The 23,792-nt window shown below is 38.2% G+C and overlaps 1 protein-coding gene across 3 annotated transcripts in view; it reads right to left on the bottom strand.

Moving 5' to 3' along the window:
- LOC120803805 (cadherin-4-like) overlaps positions 1-20,477 on the bottom strand; it is a 317,870-nt gene extending 297,393 nt beyond the window's left edge. For all 3 annotated transcript variants that reach the window (XM_040152731.1, XM_040152730.1, XM_040152732.1), the window contains exon 1: positions 19,951-20,477. The gene's annotated coding sequence lies outside the window, so the exon portion shown is untranslated. The remainder of the gene's footprint in view (positions 1-19,950) is intronic.
- Positions 20,478-23,792: the final 3,315 nt, after the last annotated feature.

The raw sequence follows: 23,792 nt of genomic DNA on the forward strand, positions 1-23,792 counted from the left end.
ATTTTGAAATCAATGTTTCACCTTAAACTTCATGCCTTTTTGGAGATCAGTTCATTTTCTACTCACGTAACTATTCACAGTAAGAGAAATTATGACAAGGGGTGCCCAAACTTCGCATGCCACTGTAGTTCTATAAAATCTAGAAGTTATTTGGTCCTGCATAAAAAACTGAGTGTCAAAGATCCTGATAAATAAAGTTTTAGAGCGGAAAACCCCTCTTTAAGAAATTTTGACTCTATATTTTCCCAAGAAGGATTACTTTAATTTCCTTGACACTTTTTATGGTAAAGTGATAATATTAATTTCAGATATATATATATATTATATATATATATATATATATATATATATATATATATATATATATATATATATATATATATATATAAAAAGGACGTAATATTATATTATATAAATTTTTTTAAATTTCTTCCTACTTGTCATTGGCTGAAATATTACATTCAGTGGTTTTATTTCATGGGTAGATATTTGGACTATGTTGACTTTAAAGTTTTATATCTCTGTGTTACCTATTGAGCCTGTTTTTCATTGGGTTCAGGAAATTTGCAAGTTACAATTCGTAATGGCTTGTTTGTTGAATTTAGATGATGTCATCTTGTTCCGCGTATCTGGACACAATATTAATCTTAGTTCCTTAGCTCAATACACCCAAATTATATTGCAATTACTTTCTCAAATTATTTGTTTTTATTAATCTGATTACTGTTAAACATTTGGCAACAACCATACAACATGAATATATGTTGCAAATTATCCTTAGGGGTTTGTTGGATGTGCAGTACAAATTTCAACCCAATTCAGTGAAAAATAAGCAATTGGTGAGAATACACGTATAAAGAATCGCAAAAATGATTAAATTTAGCTCTGAGGGCCAAATTTCAAAAGTTCGTAACTAAAAAAGTATTTGAAGTAGAACTAGAGGATTTTGCAAGGCCCCAAGAATTTAATAGAAGTTTTCACATGATTTTTCAAGAAAATCCATGACATGAACTGGCAGGTCCTAGGTGAGTTGATATGGAATGACCCTATAGTGTCAGAGCTGTTGTTGAGCTGTTGTTGAGCTGTTGTTGAGCTGTTGTTGAGCTGTTGTTGAGCTGTTGTTGAGCTGTTGTTGAGCTGTTGTTAGGACCCAAAATTTCTAGCACTGCCCCTACTTGGCTCAGCTACGATACTGCTATTTTTGTGTCTTTTGTTAAGAGGAATGCACTGAAGTCAAATTAAATTTTTATACTACATATTTATAATTTGAGCCTTTTGTGACATAAAGATGTATCAAAATGCCATCAGCTCTGCCGTGTCTGTTTGCCAAATGGAACTAACCACACAGCAGAATATAGAAACATCTGACAAACACAGTCTGACAAGTGTTTTAAATCATAAGTGTCACCACTGACCAACTCTCTAAACTGCTTCTCTTTTAGCAGTGCGTATGAGGTAAAACTTAGAGAACAGAGTCTGTCTACAGTGTTTAGGCAACAAGACAAACTACATTTGAGGTCTAAGTGTTCAACATAAAATCTCATCTATGTTTCTTTTTCTTTTGGGAATCATATCTTATCTCCTCCCCTAGGTGGCATTTCCATTACTTCTCTACCCGTAAATCTGGTAGAGCTAACATCATGTTTGTGTCTAGCTACTGAAGATTTAACATCATTGTTTCTAATTGCAATTTTATGTTAACTTATCCTGTTATCTTTAACTACCTGTTGCTTTAACTAGAATATCCACTTCAATTAAAAAAAACAAAAAAAACAAACACACACACACACACACACACACACACACACACACACACACACACACACACACACACACACACACACACACACACACACACACACACACAATGTAATCACGTGCCATTAGGACGAATTTCCTTTCTGTGTCTGGATCAGAGAAATAGCCTGATTTTACCACTGCAGTGCAATTCATACAGTTGTGACATGTAATTAAGACCTTAGGACCTAAACTCAGTGGGAAGGGTGTTAATGGTCTTTATACCCCTCCATATTTCTTCTTCTTTTATAGTTAAATCTAGGTCTATCTCTAAATATGTCACAAAGAGGATGTGGTTTTCATATAGCATGTGCTAATGAAATTTTTTAATGTTCTTTGGTCCTCTGGAGGTTCCACAGATAATGTTTATTTTCTGTTATGTTATTTTTATGTTAACTTGTTCAAACAAATGCCAATCAAGCCTTAATTCTTTTTTATACATGCAACGTCAGAAAAAAATTCAGAGAAAGGAGTACAATTAAAGTCAGGTGCTCCCAGTGAGAAAAGTAAGGGCCCTCTACATCCTCACAGATGTCTTCGCTTTATCTTAGAGGGCCTAAGATAAATCAAAATTTATTTGTATTACTCGTAATTCTATATTCTTTCATATTCTCAAAATATTTATTTTATTTAACTTATTTACCATATTTTAGCTTTATGTTTTGTCCTAACAACACTGCAAATTATCTGTATTCAAAAAGTTAAACTTAGAAACGAAAAAAATATCTTTGTCCTGCCCTATCAAGGTCTTCACTATTTACTCTTTAAAAGAACATGTCAGGGTTGTCAGTTTTAACTGGTGAATACCCACACCCTGTATTATATTACCAAGTTCTGTTTTGCTATATTTATATTCATTTCCTGCATTTCCTGTTGTGGGGAACTGTACCCTGAAGACAAGGGTAGAAATACTTTCCCTACTTTACTAAGAAGCTGTATATTCATCTGTAATGATTCAGCACCTTATCAGCACAAGAGTATTAGTTTCCCTTGGAGAGAAGCTTTTGTGGTGGATCCATTCCAGACTGCTCTCTCCATCATTAGATTGCTTCAGCACAGCTGTTCAAAGTGCACAGCTTTTAAAGGGTACAAAACCAAGTGATCTGATCAGTCATGACCAACTCCAGCACCTACTATAGCTACTTGCTTAATCCCACTTTGTCTCTAATTACAATGCAGGTATGTGCCAGTAGCCAAAATGGAATCCACCAAATGGGAAAAAAAAAAAAAAAATAGTTGCTACTGATTATGTTCTGATCACATTTGATTTACAAAACTTTTTTTTGTTGTTTTAGGCCTGTTTGTATCAGATGAGGTTCAGAAGGGCTTTACATACACTGTATCCTACAAGTACTCCAAGGCAAAGAACTGATTTCAGTGATATGTGGTTAGGATTGATTATTTCCAGTTTGGTTTACAAATTCTATATTTTATTTACTGAAATACTGTTTTCATTTTTTCCTTGATTCCTAATCTGTGATTTTTTTTTTTGCACCTCCGCACCTCCATACAATTGCAACTCAAGCATGTACATGCCAGGTCACAGCCCAATTATTGAGTGCGAACTCTTCTTCATCTGCTGTTGAGACCAGACAGACAAGTCAGTAGGTGTCAGGAAGCTTTGCTTGCCTTAAGGGACTCTCATAATGCATGAGCAGGACTCTCAGTGCCTGATTAGCAGAATGATGACATTGATGCTCAGGCTTTCCATCCCTGCTACCCCGCCTCCTCCTGCATTATTACATGTCCAGATACCATCTTTAATTCTACTTCCTTAAACAAGGTTGATGTGAGGGTCATTATACCTCCATTCATGATGTTAATTACCTGATAAGGTTTGCTGGGGTAAGATGGACAGTGAGGATTTCAGCAGAGAAAGAGTGAATAAACCAGCTGATTTTCTCCAACAGTGATCAGCTGTACATATTATATCTCCAGCCTAATCACATGTATCACATCTCATATCCAAAAGAAAACCATCAGCTCGTGGTTGCATGCATCCACCAACAGTCAAGATGCAGTTTACATCCATGTCTGTCCAGACTCATAATATATATAGTAAAAACATGGATGCTTCACAAACAGTCAACCTAGCAGCACAGAAGACGTATACAATCACCAAAACTTTAAATTGGGCATCCAAGATTACAGTCACCAATTACGTTATGTTATGGCATTGAATAATGGGCATAAAAGTGTTTTTGCAGAACATTGTGATTGCATAGTCAAGCTGATCTTCGACCTTTTGGATATGAAATGTCACTTCATCATTTTATCCTATTAGAGCTTTGTGTGAAATTTTAAATCATAAATCAGCATATGAATTCTTTAGTAATGGCCAAAAAAGTGTTGTTAGGTCACAGTGACCTTGACCTTTGACCCTGACCACCATATTCTAATTACTTCATCCCTAAGTCCAAGTGGACGATTGTGTCAGTTGTAATGAAATTCCCTCCAGTAATTCCTGAGATATTGTGTTCATGAGAATGGACAGACAACCCGAAAACATAATGCCGTCAACCATGGCTGTCGCCAGCACAGGGGAATAAAATTGCCAAGAGAGGTCCATTTAGTTAGTGTGTCTGTCTTTTTTTTTTTTTTCGGTCCCAAAATCTTCATGACCCAAGCAATTAGAGCACTGGAATGTAAATATACTGTAAGTACGTTTTTTTGGCCCTGATCCAAATCCGAGACCTTTAATATTGGGTATCTTCCGGTATCAATTCCGATCCAATATACAGTATTTACGTTACTTGAATGTTGTTTATATATCCTATGTAAGTATCTGATAAATTGAAACAGCAAAGCTGTAGACAACTTAATCACATGCACATTTTTTTTAAGCTTCTTGATCCAAATACTTAAGGTCAAGGTCAAAAAAGTAATTGTTTATCAGCTTAAATTATTGATGTATGATATGAATAAAAGTTCAGTTGTTAGAATGCACCCCTGACAATGACACAACATGATCTGCTAGAAAGAAGACGTTACTCTGTTGGATTTGTTGGAACTAAAGAAAGGCTCAGTTCACTCATGGTTATCTAATGATGTTACCAAGTGGAGGCTCTTCACTCTCAAACTTTCTTGGACAAGTACTGAAAACAGTGTGCAGAGAGCACACAAACCGACAACAGCCAACTTTAATTTAGGCCTGTCATCAAGTTACTCGCTGAATTAACATTAATCAGTGACAGCTGATATGAGGCATTGCTGGTAACATTTGGTATTTTAACTGGTGAAAATGACGCTCATCACTGGCTAAAAATGAGAAGCTGCTGGCTGAATGTTTTATATACTGCTTTGCTAATGATTAGTAGTGTCAGAGCTTGGTGAATCTGTATATGTTTCCAACCTAAGTGTCTGAACTCAGTCTGTCACTGCTGTGCACAAATAATATTTCACACACACACTAATTTTCACTGGCTTATGCAGCGTGATGCTGCACTGCAGAGCCTGGCTGTCTTAAAGAAGATGATATGCAACACTGGCAGGATGGGGTGGATAAAACACAGCAGAGTACAGCAATGAAAAGACTGGATTTTGATCAACTTTATTTTAGCAGAAATATGCACGGATCGGCCCGATATCAATCCTTAGGATCGCACAGGACATCTCTGGTTGCTCATGTTTGAATTTATTGTCAAGAGCGTGAAGGAGGTTTCACATTGATTATACTGAAATAATAATATGCCTGTAGTATGAAAATATTTACTTAGCATTTTTTAAATCAAAACTTAATATAGAAATTAGAGAAATTTTCCAGAAAGTTTTCCATTTGTTTATCAAGTGACCATGTGTGGAGTTCAGAGCCAATGGTTGAGAAACTCAGTCGGTCAGTGTGTGGGTGAGGTTGGATTTTTGTTATGTGAAGCAGCAGTAGGAAATGCTAGGTTTGCATTAACAGTAACGATTTTCATTACTGATTAATGTACTGATTGTTTTCTCAATTAGTAGATTAATCATTTTGTCTTTAAGATTTAAAAAAAAAAAAAAAAAAAAAAAAAAAAAAGGTGAAAAGCACTTATGTCAGAACCCATTTGAGTGTTGTCAGATTCCTTGTTTTATCCAACCAACAATCCAAAACCCAAAAGATATTACAGTTATCAAAATAGTTGCAGATAAATTTTCTGTGAATTAACGGATTGTGTCAGCTATGAACTCAACACTGCTGCAGTAGTTGTAGATTTAAAGTACTATTAGTGGACAGAGAAGCTAGAAGAGGAATAACAAAAGTGGACTCCACCAGTGTTTGTGAAAACTACAATATAGAGATATAATTACACAATGTCAATACATTGGGAATGGCTATTGCACAAAAAAAAAAAGGTAGACGGATCATAAATGCTATAAAAAAAATTGAGTTTGAGATAAGGAGAGCCTTCAAGATTCTAATGTAAGTCGCAAAAAGATGTATTTCCAGCTGTCTCCTATGTTGTCTGTACTATCCCCACTATTGTCAGAACAGTGTTGGCTCACAGGGCAGCAATAAACACTAACGAAACATAAAGCTAATTCACTTTAAACTCCATCAACCCTTTTCCCCTGTCGCTGGTAACACTGCAGTACAGCTCTTGCATTAGACAGGCTTCCTTGCATGTCAATAGTCAGCCATCTGCTCAGGCTGCTATATCGGAGAAGGGCCCAGCAGAGAATTTCACCCATAGGAGGTCTTATTTGGATGAACACAGTGCAGACAAGATGGTCAGAAGCTTAGTGATGGTCAATAATCTTTGCAAATAATCTAATCTTCCAGTCACCTGTGAGACATTCCCCAAGCTTTATATATAGAGAATAATGTATTGCTGTCTTTTCAGCTCTGACCTGAGTGTAACCTAGGGCTGACCTGGTTATGAATCAGCTTTCTGGAGAGAGAAGCACCATAAGCAATCTGTGGAGTTTCAGGCGAGACTGCAATGTGCTGCAGACATTTCTGCTGTAAATATAGAGCCAAAACAATTAGGGATTTGTTCTGTTCTGTTTATGGTAATTTTCTGGGACAATCAGACACAAATCCATCGCACACACCACAAATTCCACCAACAATGCCAGCACACAAAACCACACTCAGTCTTTTCTACTTTCTCTCCATTATTTGTACACACCCACATTGATCCACCCACACACACACACACACACACACACACACACACACACACACACACACACACTCAAACCCCAGCGCAGTGTGCAAGTGGAGCAGAAAAGAAATACTTCAGGTTGAAAAGGGGCTACAGTGCAATCAGTGGAAACGTAGGGGGAGATTCAATTAAATTTCTCTCTGCAGAGGAAATGCCATACACACAATATAGCTGACTCTGTTCAGATTCCATTATGTTGTCATGAATCACAATGAAAACGGCTTCGATTTTCCTGAAATGTTGAGTATAAATTATTTTTCTAACCCGTGGCTATGTTTTAATTATGTAAGCACTTGCTTTGAATCATCTGCCCACTGAGGAATCATTTTATTTTAAGAAATTGAAATAAATTTTCAAACACATTTTCAGGAATTTCAAATGAGTTTTGCAATCGTGTATTCCCTGACTTATAAGTTTCCTTATTGGAATTTACATATGAAAATTTCCAACAAAATTATCACCACCGTGATTTCCGCAGGCAAATTATTTCCACCTCAGGAGTCCAAGCCCTGTGCTTTCACTGACACAATACTGTCGCCAGTTCTGATAGAAGGTGTTTGTGTCTGAAGATACACTGTTAAGTGAAAAGGAGGATATGAGAAAAATATTTCAAACACAGAGTGAAAAGTCCCTGAGGACCATCAGTCAGAAGACTGCAGCACTTAGGAACTAAAATAGAGCCAGGCAGAGAGCATAATTAGGCATTTTAAGTGCTTTACATAATAACAGTCAGTCATAATGAAGGCCCTGTGGGATCCAGGGGCTGGGCGGCTATTGTCACTCTACCACAGGAGGAGCATTCATAAGAGGATGGAGAAAGATGGAAGGATAAGGGGAATGGAGAGGTGGAAAGTAATAATGCATTAAAAAAAGCTATCGTTACAAAACAAAAAAAAACAAAAAAAAATAGTGAAATGGAGTTAACTTAATTAACATACAGTTTCATTACCAAGTCAAGAAAGGAGCCAAAAATCAATGATTTACATTTTTTAACTGTCCCCCAGAGTGCAAAGGCACATCAAGACAAACATGATCAATAGAAAATGTGATTTTGTAAAATACATAACAAGGACACAGCAATACTGTGCCATAACAACAGTCCCCAGTCTTGGTCTCTCTCTCTCCCCACCTCTCTGTGATTCTTTGATGAGTGAACCACTTCACTTTGTCAGCAGACTGATACAAGTTCTTAATGAATTATGTTTTATTAATGGTCCCATAATCAGATTACCTGCAGGCAGAAAGGCTCCATCCATCTCTCTCTTCGGAGGTCGAACAATGAGGGAAAAATAACACATCTGGAGGATCAGAGACACTTTTCTGGCCAACATTTAACCTTAATCAGCTACAGGAGCGCTGTTTGTACTTGCAGTATTCTCTATAAAGTAGACAATCAGGTATTGCATGTTTGTAATAATCATGGGCAGGAATGCTGAATGAAAAACAGCTCAACAAGCAAACCTGTCTACGGCTTTATTTGTTTCATAGATGCAATTCGTTGACTTTTTTTTTTAAATGATATCAAAGAAAGAATGGCAGAAAGTCAGAAAGTGGGACTATTGTACACTATGTTAAGAGGCAAATCACAAACAGGGGCTCGGCATTCTCATTTATATACTGAATAGCTACTGTGCCTCTGTGAAAATACTTTTTTCCACCCATACATTCATGAAAAACAGTAGGCCTGCTACACCTGCCAGTCCTCTTTAATGGCTAGTGTGTATTTCAAAATAAATTCAAGGTGTCTTGTTGATGACCCTGCCTAGATTCTTTTCTTTTGCCATGGCCCCATTACTCAGCTGTGTGCATAGCTTAGAGAATCACAGAGATTGTCCAAAAGCACAGTGCTACTGTGTACCTCTACAAGAACCACGGTAGGCGCTGACCAAAATTGAAATTTCAACATCAATTTAAAGTCTTAAACATGTCACCTCAAAGTAGAGCCAAGAATCAAAATATTGCGAAGCCATGGGGTTGAAGGCCAATGGGTGTAGCTTAATCAGCAGAGTATATTGTCACCACCCACAACCACAATATCAAATAGTCTAAAGACATATTCTTGTCATAAAGTGACTGGATGCATGAGATAGTGGCTTTCCCGAATAGGTTTCGACTTTCCTAAACCACTGCCCCAATTCAATGTCATTACACCTTGGGGCAGACTAAAACTGTTTGTACGCACAAAGACAGAAATATGCAAATGTATTTTTTTTTTTGTCAGATTTATAAAGCCGCACTTATGCCTGATTCTATTTCATGCAGTAAATGTCAACATTGCGGAACTGCGTACACACCACTCATTAAACCTGTCAAGAAGAAGAACAGCAAATTGCAGTTTTACAGATTGTGTCGCGTCAGTGAAGATGTTTTTTGTGTGTACGCCTCATTTATACATCTGGCCTCTTGTCTCTCAAAAGGATTGTCCCTTTACCCGCCTCACCAGAGAGGAGAGGACCATATATTATTTCATGGATTTAATAAATTTCCTTATCTTGTCTATTTAAATCACTCAAACAATCTGACTTATTGCCCCGAACAATGTAAGTAAATGACACAAAGTCATCGCTACAGTTACTAATAAACAGAGCCATGAAAATTGATAAGGGGAGGAGCTTGCTTACAGGTATAATAGTTACCATCCAAGATGGGATTTTGATTATCTGGGTGAGCCCATAGGGAGAAATCTGCAAAGAGAATAGCCTGCTTACCTAACGTCATTAAATTCCTACTCACCCACAAGAGAAGTGGTGCCTGAAGTAGGCCTACTGGAGTATGAAAAATGAGAGACAGTGTTCACTAAGTTCTCTCCTGCAGCAGTTTTCAGTTAGCATCCAGGGCAAGAGGAAAGTGTACATCAGTTTTGAACTTTTTAAGTGTGATTTATGGAGCTTCTATGATTGAAGTGTCAGATTTATGACCAGACCCGCTGACAGCAATTACTCCCCAAACACTAATACAACTGAAAACTCCCCTTTGATAGATCTGGTTATTAATGCAAGTACACAGGTATGCAGCCACTAAGGGCTCCCCGGAAAGGTTAAATTTATCATTGTGACATTTTACTTGTATTATGCACCCACATTCTCCCAATATGGCTGAGGGACAGGCAGAGGAGGTGCATGGTGATATCCTCCAACAGTACACCAACCCAAAAAATATGAAGTACAAGAAACTGCATGGTACTCCAAACCCAGATGTATACATTTGCTGTGGCAAGGTCACCGCCAAAAATAATTTCAACACCATTTTTACTAGAAAAAACATCTAATAATGGAGGTTACTGTCATGTTAGCTTAATGTAGATTTGCAAAGCAGTTTTCATCTGTCTCTAAAAAAGAAAAAAAAATAAACAAAAGGTGTATCAAAAAAATGTTGTTTGTCAAAAGACTGAAAAAAGACCAAATGTTCGCATTTAGTTATTCTGAAGTGCTGCCAGGAAAAAAGTCTGGATGAAATAATCATTTTTGTAATATATTTAAATGCTGTTTGAAATTAAATCACACCAGTTCCCACCTCAGGACATCAGAGTGCTGTCATGTACTTACCTTGTCACATTATTTATACAAACTGGAAAACACACTTGCGTGCACAAACACAAACGTGTATGTGTGTGCTTTATTAATGTCCAATTTTGTGTGTCTGCTGGTTTGGCATCATTTTCTTTGTAACCAGATAGAAGCTGTGAAACAACAATTTTTTGAGACATAAATGAGAAGTTCTAAGAAACTATTTATGTTTCCAGCAAGACAAGAAAAGACTGCTATCTAATAAAATAACAGTCATCAGAAGTCTGCACAGAGGACTTCAGATTACTTGATATTGCCACAAAGAAAAATGTCTTTACAATCCCACTTAGATTTGCTACAATACTAGGGAAACCAGGTGCAAAGACTCCTGCCTCACTGTTCAGTGACCTTAATGGATACATGTTTGAACCCATGTAGAGAGCCACAGGCAGTGGGGAGAGCACTTCTCATTTCCTGTGTTTCCCGCTGCATTCAACACCTTGGGGTTGATGTTTTAATGGAGTGTGGGAGGCTTACTCCTAGGTGTTTCAGCATGATAATCCGGACTCTCTGGAGTTCAGCGTGGATTTGTGTGTTGACTGCTAATACAAGCTGAAGAACAAGGGGCTGAATTCTGAACTCTAAGATTCATTTGTTCATTCTGTGTGAATGCTGAACTGACTTGAAGATGTGGTGTGTGTTTCCAAAGCAGCTATGCTTCTTTAAAGTAACTGATATCCTGTTGCACATAATCTGTCTTTGTCAGGCATGTAAATTCTTCTATTGACTGAGCTAAATCTTTTTTCACTAACATCTACCTAATTCTACCTAAAAATGCCAGCTGCTATTTCATCTAAATATCATTTATTGACAAGACTGTCCTCCCCGAAAAAACAACCCCATGTGGCGTCTGTGCAAGCAGCTTATATGAACCATAGTCATGTTTTGTTGTTCAATGCCCTCTAATGGCTGTAATAATTATGATGGGAGCAAAGGAGGAAGTCAGTTGGCATAGTATATAGTCATAAAGACCATGTCAGGAGGAGGCTGGTGTGGATGGATGGGTCAACAAAACATATTTCAATACGGTAGGCAGCTGTTCGTTTCTCATTTCAAACTAATCAGTGGTGTCTCTTTATCTATGACCGTTCCACAACTTTAACCGTATGTTAACTGAAGGTCCTCTAACCTTAACGAAGTACTTATTTTAACCCAAACCAAAATCTTTTCCTAAACCTAACCAAGTAGTTTTTGTGCGTAAACCTAACCTTAATCGTGTGTTTATTATTGTTACCATGATGACAAAGGTCCAGTATGCCTGCCACTGGTACGCTCCTATGGATCATTACCATGACGACAAAGGTGTAATGACGGTACACCTGTTTCTGGTATGCTCCTATGGGTCATATGCAAGGGTAGGGACAGGTGACCTACAGTCAGGTGCAGAAGCATTTGGACAGTGACACAGTTTTCATAATTTTGCCTCTGTGCACCACCACGATGGACTTGGAACGAATGAATCAAGATGTAACTGAAGTGTAGACTTTCAGCTTTAATTCAAGGGGCCACCATTAGGCTGAAAAAAACAAACCTACCAGACAGATAGCAAAAACTTTAAGAGTGGCCAAATCAACAATTTGTTACATTCTTTAAAAGAAGGAATGCACTAGTGAGGTCAGCAAAACCAAAAGGCCGGGAAGACCACGGAAGACAACTAAAGTCGATAATAACAGAATAATTTGCCTTCATGACATCCAGCCAGGTCAAGAACACTCTCGAGGAGGTAGGCGTATCATTGTCAAAGTCTACAATCAAGAGACTCCTTCATGAATGTAAATACAGAGGGTTTACAACAAGGTGCAAACCACTGGACAGAAAGGCCAGATTGGATTTTGCCAGAAAAAAATCTAAAAAAGCCCACCCAGTTCTGAAACAAGATTCTTTGGACGGATGAAACCAAAATTAACTTGTACCACAGTGGTGGGAAAAGAAGAGTATGGAGAAGGAAAGGAACGGCTCATGATCCAAAGCATACCACATCATCTGTCAAACATGGTGGAGGCAGTGTTATGGCATGGGCATGTATGGCTGCCAATGGAACTGAGTAATTGGCATTTATTGATGATGTGAGGTAGCTGCTGATAGTAGTAGAAGGATGAATTCTGAAGTATATAGGGCTATGCTCTCTGCTCAGATTCAGCCAAATGCTGCAAAACAGATAGGACAGTGCTTAACAGTACAGATGGATAATGACCCAAAACATAATGCGCAAAAGCAGCCCAAGATTTTCTCAAGGCAACAAAATAGAATATTCTTCAATGGCCAAGTCAGTCACATGACTTCAACCCAATTGAGCGGGCTTTTCACTAGCTGAAGACAAAACTGAAGGCAGAAAGACCAACGACCAGCAACTGAAGGCAGCTGCAATAAAGGCCTGGCAAAGCATCTCAAGGGAGGAAACAACATTTGGTGATGTCCATGGGTTCCAGACTTCAGGCAGTCATTGACTGCAAAGGATTTTCATCTGATTATTAAAAATAATCCTTTTATTTGTAATTATGTTGGTTTGTCCAATTACTTTTGAATCTATGAAAATGAGGGTCTAAGTAAAAAAAATGGCTGTAATTCCTAAACTGATTTTTTTTGTTAAACCCCTTGAATAAAAGCTGAAAGTCTACACTTCAATCACATCCTGATGATTTCATTTCAAATCCATTGTGGTAGTGTACAGAGGCAAAATTACTGTCCAAATACTTATGCACCTAAGTGTATATGGTCGTTTAGGTTGGAGGACTTGTTGGTATTGACACACTAATATCTGTCCAATGAAATTCAGTGTTTGGTCCGTCATTCATGGGGGAATAATGAAAATCAGTAGGGATAACACTAACAGCTAGTGACAATGTAAAAACCCAATAAAGAAAACAACAGTTTTTAACTTTAAGATTTCATAACTGTCCACAGATGATATGCTGAGACGGCTGGAGAGTCCATGGGGAGCTCTGCATGTGAACGTGTGAAGATGTAAAAATTCTCTAGATACTGATCATCCTTACTTCCCACAGGAACAGACAGTACATACTGAGATATTCACATGCAGATACACACACATAAACAAATGATAAATGCAAGTAACATATTTGCAATCATGTCATGTACGAGAAAGAAAAAAAAATGAAAGAATGTTACAGTTACAGTCACCATCCCCCAAAGTTATCATTCCTCTGTGCAAGTATTTTATGCAGTAAAGGCAGAGAAAAAAAAAAACTTGTGAAAGGATTGGGCAGGCATAGGAAAGAAAGGCAGGGGGACGGAGACTGTTGCAGGTAAGAGCCAAAGCATGCAATAAAGATTAGGGAGGCAAGATGAATTATGAGGCTCCAAGGCTATGGCACAGAAAGACATGACAGATCTACTGTTTCCCTGGCTCGGCCATTCCACTTCAGGGACGGCTACGTTAAAACTTCAGGGATAAAGAGGGAGTTTTCTCCATACCCCCACTCTCCCTCTCCACTCCAACACTGTATTGACTGGTTAGCAGGAAAGAGGTTGAGCTAAAGAGGCGTTTGACCCTGAGAGCACATTTTCATTATTTAGAGGTGTTTATGCAGCAGTGTCATCTTTACAGAAAGAAAGAATGAGAGAAGGAGAAAGTGAGTGGCTGTATTCGAGTCAGTGGAAATCTTCTATTTGTACTCTGTCTAATAAACACTACAAGTACATGTTCTCTAGACTCTGATCAGCTGAATTTAGCTTAGGTTTTTGAAATGCTACACTCAATGGTAAAGTCAACATCTCTCTCTCTCAGCATCATTGCATCATTCATAGAACCCATTGTACAGGGTGCTGTGTATATTCATATCATTACATATTCTGATTGGATAGGTTGGGCATTCATTACATACTTTCCATTGCTCCAAAACCCTCCTCTCGTTTCATCATCATGAACCAATCAACAGCAAGGTCAGCTAAAAAAGTTTAATCTATCTTTTTAAATTACTGCGACGAATTAGAGACTCTTCATATGTAGAAACCTTGATTGTTTGAGAGGGTTTCACTTTTTACATCTAGTTTTTAATTTTCATATTTGCTTGTTATTTTTTCTCTTTGACCATGTCTGGTTCTATCATTATTTTGGCACGATTATATCTGCCTCTTGGACAATAATATGTAACAGCAAGAGAGCATTTGTGCCAATTTCTTTCTCTCTTCGAGAAAATCAATTACTCTTGATCATTTACAACCAGTGTAAGGGTCACAGTGAGATATGACATGTTCTTGAGACTGAAAACGGACTGCAACAAACTATCAATCTTATTCAATTACCGTATGGCCTTGGAGAAAACTAAACACTGATTGGTTGGAGGTGGGCGTGCGTCATTTACATATGAGAGAGTTAAGGCATACTCCACATTATCACATGCCATAATGGAATATTTATAACACACATTTGCAGAGTACAGATATTTTAGATTTAAAATTATCTGTGAATACATCAGTATTAATTTCAAAAACTGCAGTAAACAAGACTAAGAGTCTACAACCATGCTTGCAGCTCTGTGCTTCGTCAGCATGGTAACGTGCTGAGTGCTACAACCTTATGTTTAGCAGGTAATCTTTACAATGTTAAGAATCTTAGTTTAGCATGCTAGCATGCTATTCTATAACATGCTAATTAGCAGTAAACACAAAGTACAGATTAGGATGACTGGAATGCCATTAGTCTTGCAGGTATTTGGTCATAAACCAAAGTAATGGACACATAAAAATTTAGACCTGATGATGGCGCTAAAGGAAAAGTCAGGTGATCAGCAAAGTTATTACAATTCATCTTGAGGGGAACATGAATGTGTGTATCGGGTTTCACAGCAATCCATCCAACTGTCAGTAGGACGTTTTACTCAAACCCACAAAAGTCAACTTTATGGTGGAAATAAAGCAAAGTTAGGGGATCACCTATGTCAGTATGTCTGGTGAACAGATCTGTCTGTAAGAAATTTTGAGCACATCCATCTAGTAGATGTTAAGATATTTCAATCTGGACTTATGTGGTGGACTGACTGACCAACAGACCAATGTTGCCATCCCTAAAGCCATGCTGTTAGCATTACTTGGGGGGGGGGTCGAAAATGCAGAATCCATGTGACTGTAGAAATATATTTTAAGCGACTTTTCAGTTATTGGTTACTCGTAAAAACCAGTTCTAACTGGTTCAAAACAACTTACTGCCTTTAAAAAAATGCATTTATTGGTGAATGTTATATCTGAAAATGATAAGCTTTAAACAACTGCACAAAGTTATGAAATGCATCAAGGTAACTCACATTACATAAAATATCAGTGCTGTAAGAGCTGAGCAATTTAGAGGAATATATTCAAAGTCTCTGAGGAGCCTGAGAATAAAGGGTAAGGAAAGGCAAAGCAGACGAGCTAGTTAGTAGACCTTCTGCACAAGGTTAAGAGGCAACTGAAAGAAGCAGAGTCAAAGATGTAAAAACAAGTAAAACATTCTACCTTTTTCTTCTGACCCTACCATGTAAATGCTGGAAGAGTTACCATTTCCACCAAGAAGTCTGGTGGCAAAAAATGCCTACTGTCCTTTTCCTCATCCAACCGTTCCTCTGTCCCTGTCTCAGCAAGGGTAAACCCAACACCTGAAAATCAAGGCCAAATCAGCAGGCATAACTACAGCCTCACACCAATAATGTATATCTGGACTGATTCCTCTTTTTTTTGTACATGTGTAAGTGTGAGTCCCTGAGTGTTTTTGCCAGAGATCTCTTCAACCAATAACATACTTCCCCTGCTGTCGAATCCCCTCCAGTCTTCTTCTTTTCTACTCTGTTATTTAATTCTCCACAGGTTTAGCAGAAACCAACAGAAGACTGACCCCAGACAGGCACAGACAGAGAAAGAGAACAAAACATGCAGCAATGGTTTACCCCACATGGCTGCCATTGAGTTTCACAAGTCCTGCACTAAAACTTCACACCGATCCCACTGTGGTTACAAGTAATTCCGTAGATGTATATTTATGTGTTTTCACTGTGAGAATTTTTTCAACATTCATTGTAGTTAGTAATGAATTAACAACAGACAGAAGTCTTAACAGGATAAAAGTCATAATTTAATACGTTTGCTTCATTAAATTAGAGTGAGAACAGACTAATGTAATCAGTTTATGCATTTGGCATTGGACTGTATATTTTATTTATCTCTCTTCTATATTACCCTTATGTAAGTGAAAGCAGCCATACCACATTATAAAAATAAGTAAAAGTCCTACAATCAAAAAGTAAAAGTACACAAGCATTATCAATCAAATGTACTCAAGTATGTAAAGTAAAATTACTCATTATTGAGAATTGTCTCTTTCAAAAGTTACAATATCAATCGTACATTATTGATCTATTATTATTAATACATTAAGTTTTCAGTCAAATTTAAATGACTCTTGTCCTTTAAATGATAGTCAAATAATAACTTAGTGATTATTAACCGAGAGGAGGCTAAAGAATTATGTAGCAAAGTTGGACACGCACATGGAAAACATATGAACACATAACAGTATTTGCTTCTGGTACTGTTAAGCATAGCTGGTAAAAGCAGTAATCACCACCATCCTTGGCAGTTTACCTACATATGATTTAGTCCACTTTGTTTTGTGAGGTCTGTCTCGAATTGTTTAAAAATTAAACATGTACCAGTTGAAAATTTAATTTAAAAAAAAAAAAAACCACACAACATTAAATGACCAAGCCCTGCATGTCTTTAAATCTAGCACATTAATCCTCTTAAATTCCATTTTTAATTGGTTAATTAAACCCATACAAACAGCAAACAAAAGAGTCTCATTCCCACTGTGTTCAACAACATGGATACATAAGAACATTTCTGTACTATTTAATTAAGGAAATGTCTGAGAAATCAATTGTTTCATCCTCCAACCTACATGAGATGATTTCACATATTTCACTCACACATGCCAAGATATTAAAGTTTTAGAGCCCTGTGAATTAATGTTTAATCCTGGAAGTGTTAGGCGGGGAGAGCAATATGTTCCCCCCCCCCCCCGGGCTGGTTTGCAGCCATGAAGCTTAGTGTGGCATGAGTAGAGGCCTGTTTTCTGGGGGGGGGGGATCACAACACAACACAAACATCAACGGTCTTCTATGATTATTTTTGTTACCTCTAAGGCAGATTACCTCCTGGGTGAGCAGCTTCTAAAAAAAAATGTGACAAACACAGATGCCTTTGGGTTTGAGTTCTTGGATGTTACCTACTGTACACTTATACAAGGAATATCCATCCCAAATGTAACTTCGGAGATATACTCGAAATTCCTCTGAGCCTGAGGAGGACCAAAGCTGGCTGAGTGAACCCACTATCTGGGGAAATCGCTCTTCCTCATTCTAAGTATGATATGCACTACTAGACTCAGTGAGACTGATTAAAGTTGACATGCACAGACACAGAAAAACTGTTAGACTGACAGAGATTGATGTCGCCCACAGTAAATTAGCAAAGACAGGTAGGGTGGACAGACAAAAAGCAGGGATCAAAGAAGTTAAATAGAGTTGGTATTTTCAAACTACATTTTAATTTCTTCATGTCTCATTAAGTCTCATCATTTATCTGATTTGCTATTACAAATACTGGACAGGAAACACAACAGCCTGAAGAGTTGAGAGAAGCTGTATACTTTTATGCAGCATGTACTAAATTTGAACCAGACACTTCAACCTTGTCCCCTAGAAATTCTGTTTATATTCTAATAAACTGCAACAACTCATATGTATATTAAATTAAAACGTATTGCCACCTGGATTACATTATTTATCAGAATAATGAAGAATGTTATTAATACATCTAGCAAGTCACAAGATGTTTGTAGAACCCCCAATACCCTACACCATGTCAAAGATGCTTTCGACTGAGTTTGACTAGAATGATGGGGGCTATTCGGTTTGTTACTCAAGGTAGTTACCACTAAGGTTTACCTATTTAAAGTGAAATTATTTCAACCTGCTGTCAAAAATAACTACTAAACTCACACTCAAGCATTTTCACTTATAACCGTATCCACTTTTTTAAATAACTGACTCCAGACAACAATATAAATAAAAATAATGATAATTTACTGGCAGTTTTATAAATTATAGTTTACCCCAAGTAATTAAAAATTTTCCAAAAATAAAAACACCCATAATACAAATCAAAGCCCTTTGAAATAAAAATAGACTCCTTTTAAATAGATAACCTCAAATATTAGTAAACTTCACCAATTAACAAAGTAAAAAATAAAAATATTAGTAAACCCCATCAAAACAAATTACACATTACCTATTTGACTTACACACAAACAATTTAAACGAAACTAAAAAAAAAAACCCAAAATCTGGAATGAAACCTTAAACCTAAATTACTTTCTTTAGCAAATTCCCAAATTAGTTCAGACTTTTGCTGGAATAGAATCACTTTAAACTCTGATATAAAACAGGAAACAATACTTGCCTACATATAACATGGGCCCACACACACACACATACTCAGTCTCTCTCACACGCACAAATAAAATTTAAAAAAAGTTATGGTATGGCCAACAGTACAATCCTCTTAACCAGGGGTGATTTCAAGCAGAGGCAAGCTAGGCATTTTTAAAAGTCCAACTCTGGCATCCAATGCTGCATTTCAATGTTAAAAACCCCCTTGCTCACACTACACAAAAAACTGATACCAAGCGAATAAGTCTACAGGCAAATTTTGCAGAGGGACCCTATTGGAGGCTCGCACTCACTGTCCTATCGTCAACCTGCTGGGTAACAATCATGTATGAATAACCAGGTTACTTGCATTCCAAACAAAAATCATGATAAAATCCACATTTGGATAAGACTCAAAACCAGGATACACATTCTGTGCGCCAAGGTGCGCCCTTAACTCGAATCACGTAGTAGTCAGTGAGTATGAGTATGAGTATGAGTGCAAGGAATATTTTCTTACTGCAGTGCTATACAGCTGTAAATATAACTAAACTGCTTCATTATTTTTCAATGCAGGCCTAAAATGTGAACTGTAAATTGTATAATGTCAGAAAATAGATCATATATCGGGGTCAGGACAGCCATAAGTGAGTCTCATACCTGTACCTCAGTACAGAAAAGACAGAGACCTGGGAAGTGGCAGCATTAAAGACACCCCTGCACAGATATTCAGTTATCTCAATGATACTAGGACCATACAGTGATGTGAATAATGTTCCATATCATATTCTAAATATGGTTAAAACCAGAATAAAATATAACAGGGACTAGGGCATTTATTGGCAGATGATATTGATCACATGACATATTATAATATTATAAAATTCGTATAATTTGCGTAAAATATTACAATAAAAAGTTTCCCCCACTCAGGGGCGCTGGTGGGTGTCTGCCCTGAGCACCAAAATGACCAGAAATGGCCCTGCTCCTAGTTTAGACAGAATAAAGGCAGAGAGTTCAACTTACAGTTGTGTTTTGGTCCTGCAGAGATGGTCTGGAGGTCCAAGAAGGAGGCACCCAGAGGCCTTTCCGGTCACCAGTGGCGCTATCCGACCGTGTAACACCTGAACAGTCCAACAAGTGTCTTCAACAGAGGACCCTTGGGGGTCTGTCTGACCTAGTTTCCAGCGTCGTGTCCACACTCGTCCAAGGTTTAGTTTATGGGCTCACGCTAACGTCAAGCAACTACCGCTAGCCGATGCTAACAAAACACTTAACGCCTAATTAACAGCCTATAGCTGAACAGTTAGCATCGGTCCTCCCGCTAGGTTAGCGGCTAACAGCTAGCTACACATTATCGGTATCTCACGGACTTCACTTTTGCATAGAACCGAGCACTAATTAAGTGAAATTAAGAGGGGGGACGGGACGCGTGTTTACGTCTTAAACTACTCCCGTTACTTGCTTATTTCCCTCTCTGCGTTTCTACCTGCCCTGTCTGTTTCTGTTCCACACCTGCTGCCAATCACAACAACTGCCACTGGCTGACCAATACAAACGAAAGGAGTTGAAAACAAAGGTGTATTCTCTGTTTCTTATTGTAGCTAACCTCAAACATTCACTTTTGAATTTGTGTTCCCTACATATGTATTTACATCTCACTTTATTTAAAACTAATGTATTTTCTGTTTTAATGCATCTCTTGGCTGTTACATGGTGATACTAAACTTATCAGTAAAATGTTCACGGGCCAGTGGTGGAAGAATTATTTGAAACCTTTACTTGAGTAAAAGTAGCAATACCGCACTGTGAAAATACACCACACCAAAGTAAAAGTCTTGCACTGAAAGCATTCCTTGAGTAAAGGTAAACAAGTATTAATCTACTGTTGGGGATTTTAATATCTCATAAATTTGTCGCGGTTTGTATGTAATATCTTAATCTGCAAGGTAAATAGTAACTGAAGTTGTCAGATAATTGGAGTGGAGTGACGAGGTAAAAATATGCCTCTGGAATGTAGTGTAGTATAATTATAAAGTAGCATGAAATGAAAATACTCAAGGAAAGTACCTTAGATTTGTACTTGAAATGCAGTACTTAAGTAAATGTACTTAGTTACATTCCAACCCTGTCACTTATATTTAATTTGTTTTACCACAATACCCACTGTTTCATTACAAAATCCGTTGTACGTCTTTGTGGTTATGTCAGGATATATCGGCCCGTGCTGATTCAATCCTGACCTTCGTCTGTTTTTAAATCTGTGTCTTGTGAGTCCCCCGACTTCACGCTGCTGCAAATCACTGGCGTATCCCATTATCTGAAGTACTTTTGTTGCCTCAACCTAACCACAAAGAGTGGTCAAAATGCAAGCCCCGATCTCAGTGTCAAGCTCCTTTGCCTTGTAATTCCGTTGTCCACTCCAACCACCTCCTTACAACTTGCATGCAGCACTACGATGTGGCATTTCTATTAGCTGAAAAAACATTGCCACTAAACATAATCTAGGCAGCAGTTATTCTTCTTTCAAAAGGTGTATTTCAAAACAAATTTGTATTATGTCAACATAACTTCAGAGAGATAGATAGGGTTGGAAGACTTCACAGAAACTGTGTACATTCACATAGCATTTGGTAAATATGAACCAGACAGTTACACACACTAAACTGTTAGTGTGTGTAACTGTCTGGTCCTCTGTTTTAAAACCTGTGCAGACATGAAAAGTCCTAAAGCCAGTCTGCATGAGTGTGAGAAAGCAGGCAAAGACCAAAGACTGCTGTAATGTCACATCAAACCTTTTATCCCTTGAGGCTGCCGAGATTTGGATGATGGTGAAACTACGGGGAAGAATTGATTTGCCTCCACTTGCCTTGTAGGTAGCTCAAGATTAAAGACCAAAAAAACAAGCCAGCGCAGGCACTCTGACCATTTGATGGAGTGCAAAACCTATGAATATGTATGCGTGTCCATTTGTATCGATTCATGTGTCTAAGTGAGCATGCATGATGTGCAACTTTGCGTATACAGGTCCAACTGAAATGCTTCCACCTGGTCTTTGTACTCCAGCCAGCCCATCTTTATGAGAGATCCTTTCAACATCTGACTTACCTGAGTGGTTATCTGGTGCAGCCACTGTACACAGCTCCTCACCTGCTAACACCTTTTCTGTTGAGCCGGAGCTGGCAACATGTGCGCTCCCTCTGCCTCAAAACACCCCTCTGTTCAGCTAGAGTTCTCTTTGTATAAAAGATACCCCTCTGCGTCCCTGGAATGGTTCTTATTTGCAGTCCACCTCTCCTCTGTTTGCCACTCCATTTTATTCTCTGAATCTCATTGCCTCTCCGCAGCCAATTTTGGTCCTCCAAACAAAACATGAAAAACACTGGAATTGAAACGACATGATTGTTTTCCACTGAAATGCAATCAAGCTGTTGATGAATTCTTGTTCTCTATTTTATTGCCATTTCCTCCTGTTTTTCCAGTATCTGCTGTTACAGATACCAGGTTCAAAAATAATTTAAAGTGATGAGGAGATATTCTTTAACTCCCCGTCCAATTGACCTTAGACTGCTTAGGCTGCACACAATGCCTGAATCCTCCTGATGGACAGAGATTTAGACAGAGAACTTTACTGTTCAGATCAGTGCTTCACATGTGATATTGAGAGCCTTAAAATGATTATATGGATGATGCTGCATTTTCAATCTGCATGGTAAACCAATTTAACATTAAGGCTATTCTACTAAATGTAGTGCTTAGGCTGTTAGCCAGGCTTTTTGTCCTGCATCCCCATGATGAAATTAAGGATAACATCAGCGAGTGAAAAGTGTGTTCTTCCCCTTGCGGTGTGAAGAATGGGCATGGAGATAAGATTTACAGGCCTGGCTGTCAGATTTCTGGCTCCAGCTGTGGAGAAGAAGAGGTCATGCATTTGCTTTCTTTTCTCTTGTACAGCTCATTGCAGCACAGCATAGGTTGGTGCTGTGTTTTGTCATGCAGCGGGGTCGAGGGGGTCAGGACAAGGGCTGTTTCCCTCGCGGCTCAGCCTCCCAGCTAAACCTCAGTCCAAGGCCTATTTTGTCTTCTGCCGCTTTCTTCTCGTTCAATCCCTCCTCTTCATCTGCCCTTCTCAGCTCAATTAATCTGAGATGCCTAAGTGACCCTGAAAGAAGCCACTGTGCATGACTGAAATGACTCCCTGGGCACTGCACTTCAAATTATAGCTGTTGAAGAGCCTCACACCTTTCTCCATCCTCATTCTCTGTACACGTTCCCTCCTTGTTGTTGTGTTCTTTACTGCTTTTGTCGAAGGTTGTTGTCGTTTTAACTCAAGCCGTAAATTAAGTGTGGGTTGAGCTACCATTCACATGCACACGCACTTGCATTCACTTCCACACACACAAACACATGTGTGTGTGTGTGTGTGTGTGTGTGTGTGTGTGTGTGTGTGTGTGTGTGTGTGTGTGTGTGTGTGTGTGGAAGTAAATCATTAAACGTACACACACCCACGCATATAGTATATAGCTCAAGTAATGAGCAGTGTAATTGTAAACATAACATATGTATTGATACTTGGTGAATGTTACTGTTGCCTTTTATTAGAAAAAAAAAAAAGTTTTATCTTGACCTCGCTTGCTTGACAAGCACGAAAGCTGATACATGGCAGTTATTGTCAAGGGTAGATGCAGAATGTACTATTCTCTGGGTTAACTTTACAGTTATTGCTAATCAGTGAGTAAGTGCAATGTCACAGTTCGATTTATGTTGGGCTGGGTGAAATTAATATTGTGTCTGGCTCAGCTTTGTCAGCTGCTCAGCTGCCCAGTCTGCTCGCCCAGAGGGCCTGAGGAGTCCAGTCTCAGCAGCCG

Source organism: Xiphias gladius, chromosome 18 (genome assembly GCF_016859285.1).
Source record: "Xiphias gladius isolate SHS-SW01 ecotype Sanya breed wild chromosome 18, ASM1685928v1, whole genome shotgun sequence".
NCBI classification, from domain to species: domain Eukaryota; kingdom Metazoa; phylum Chordata; class Actinopteri; order Istiophoriformes; family Xiphiidae; genus Xiphias; species Xiphias gladius.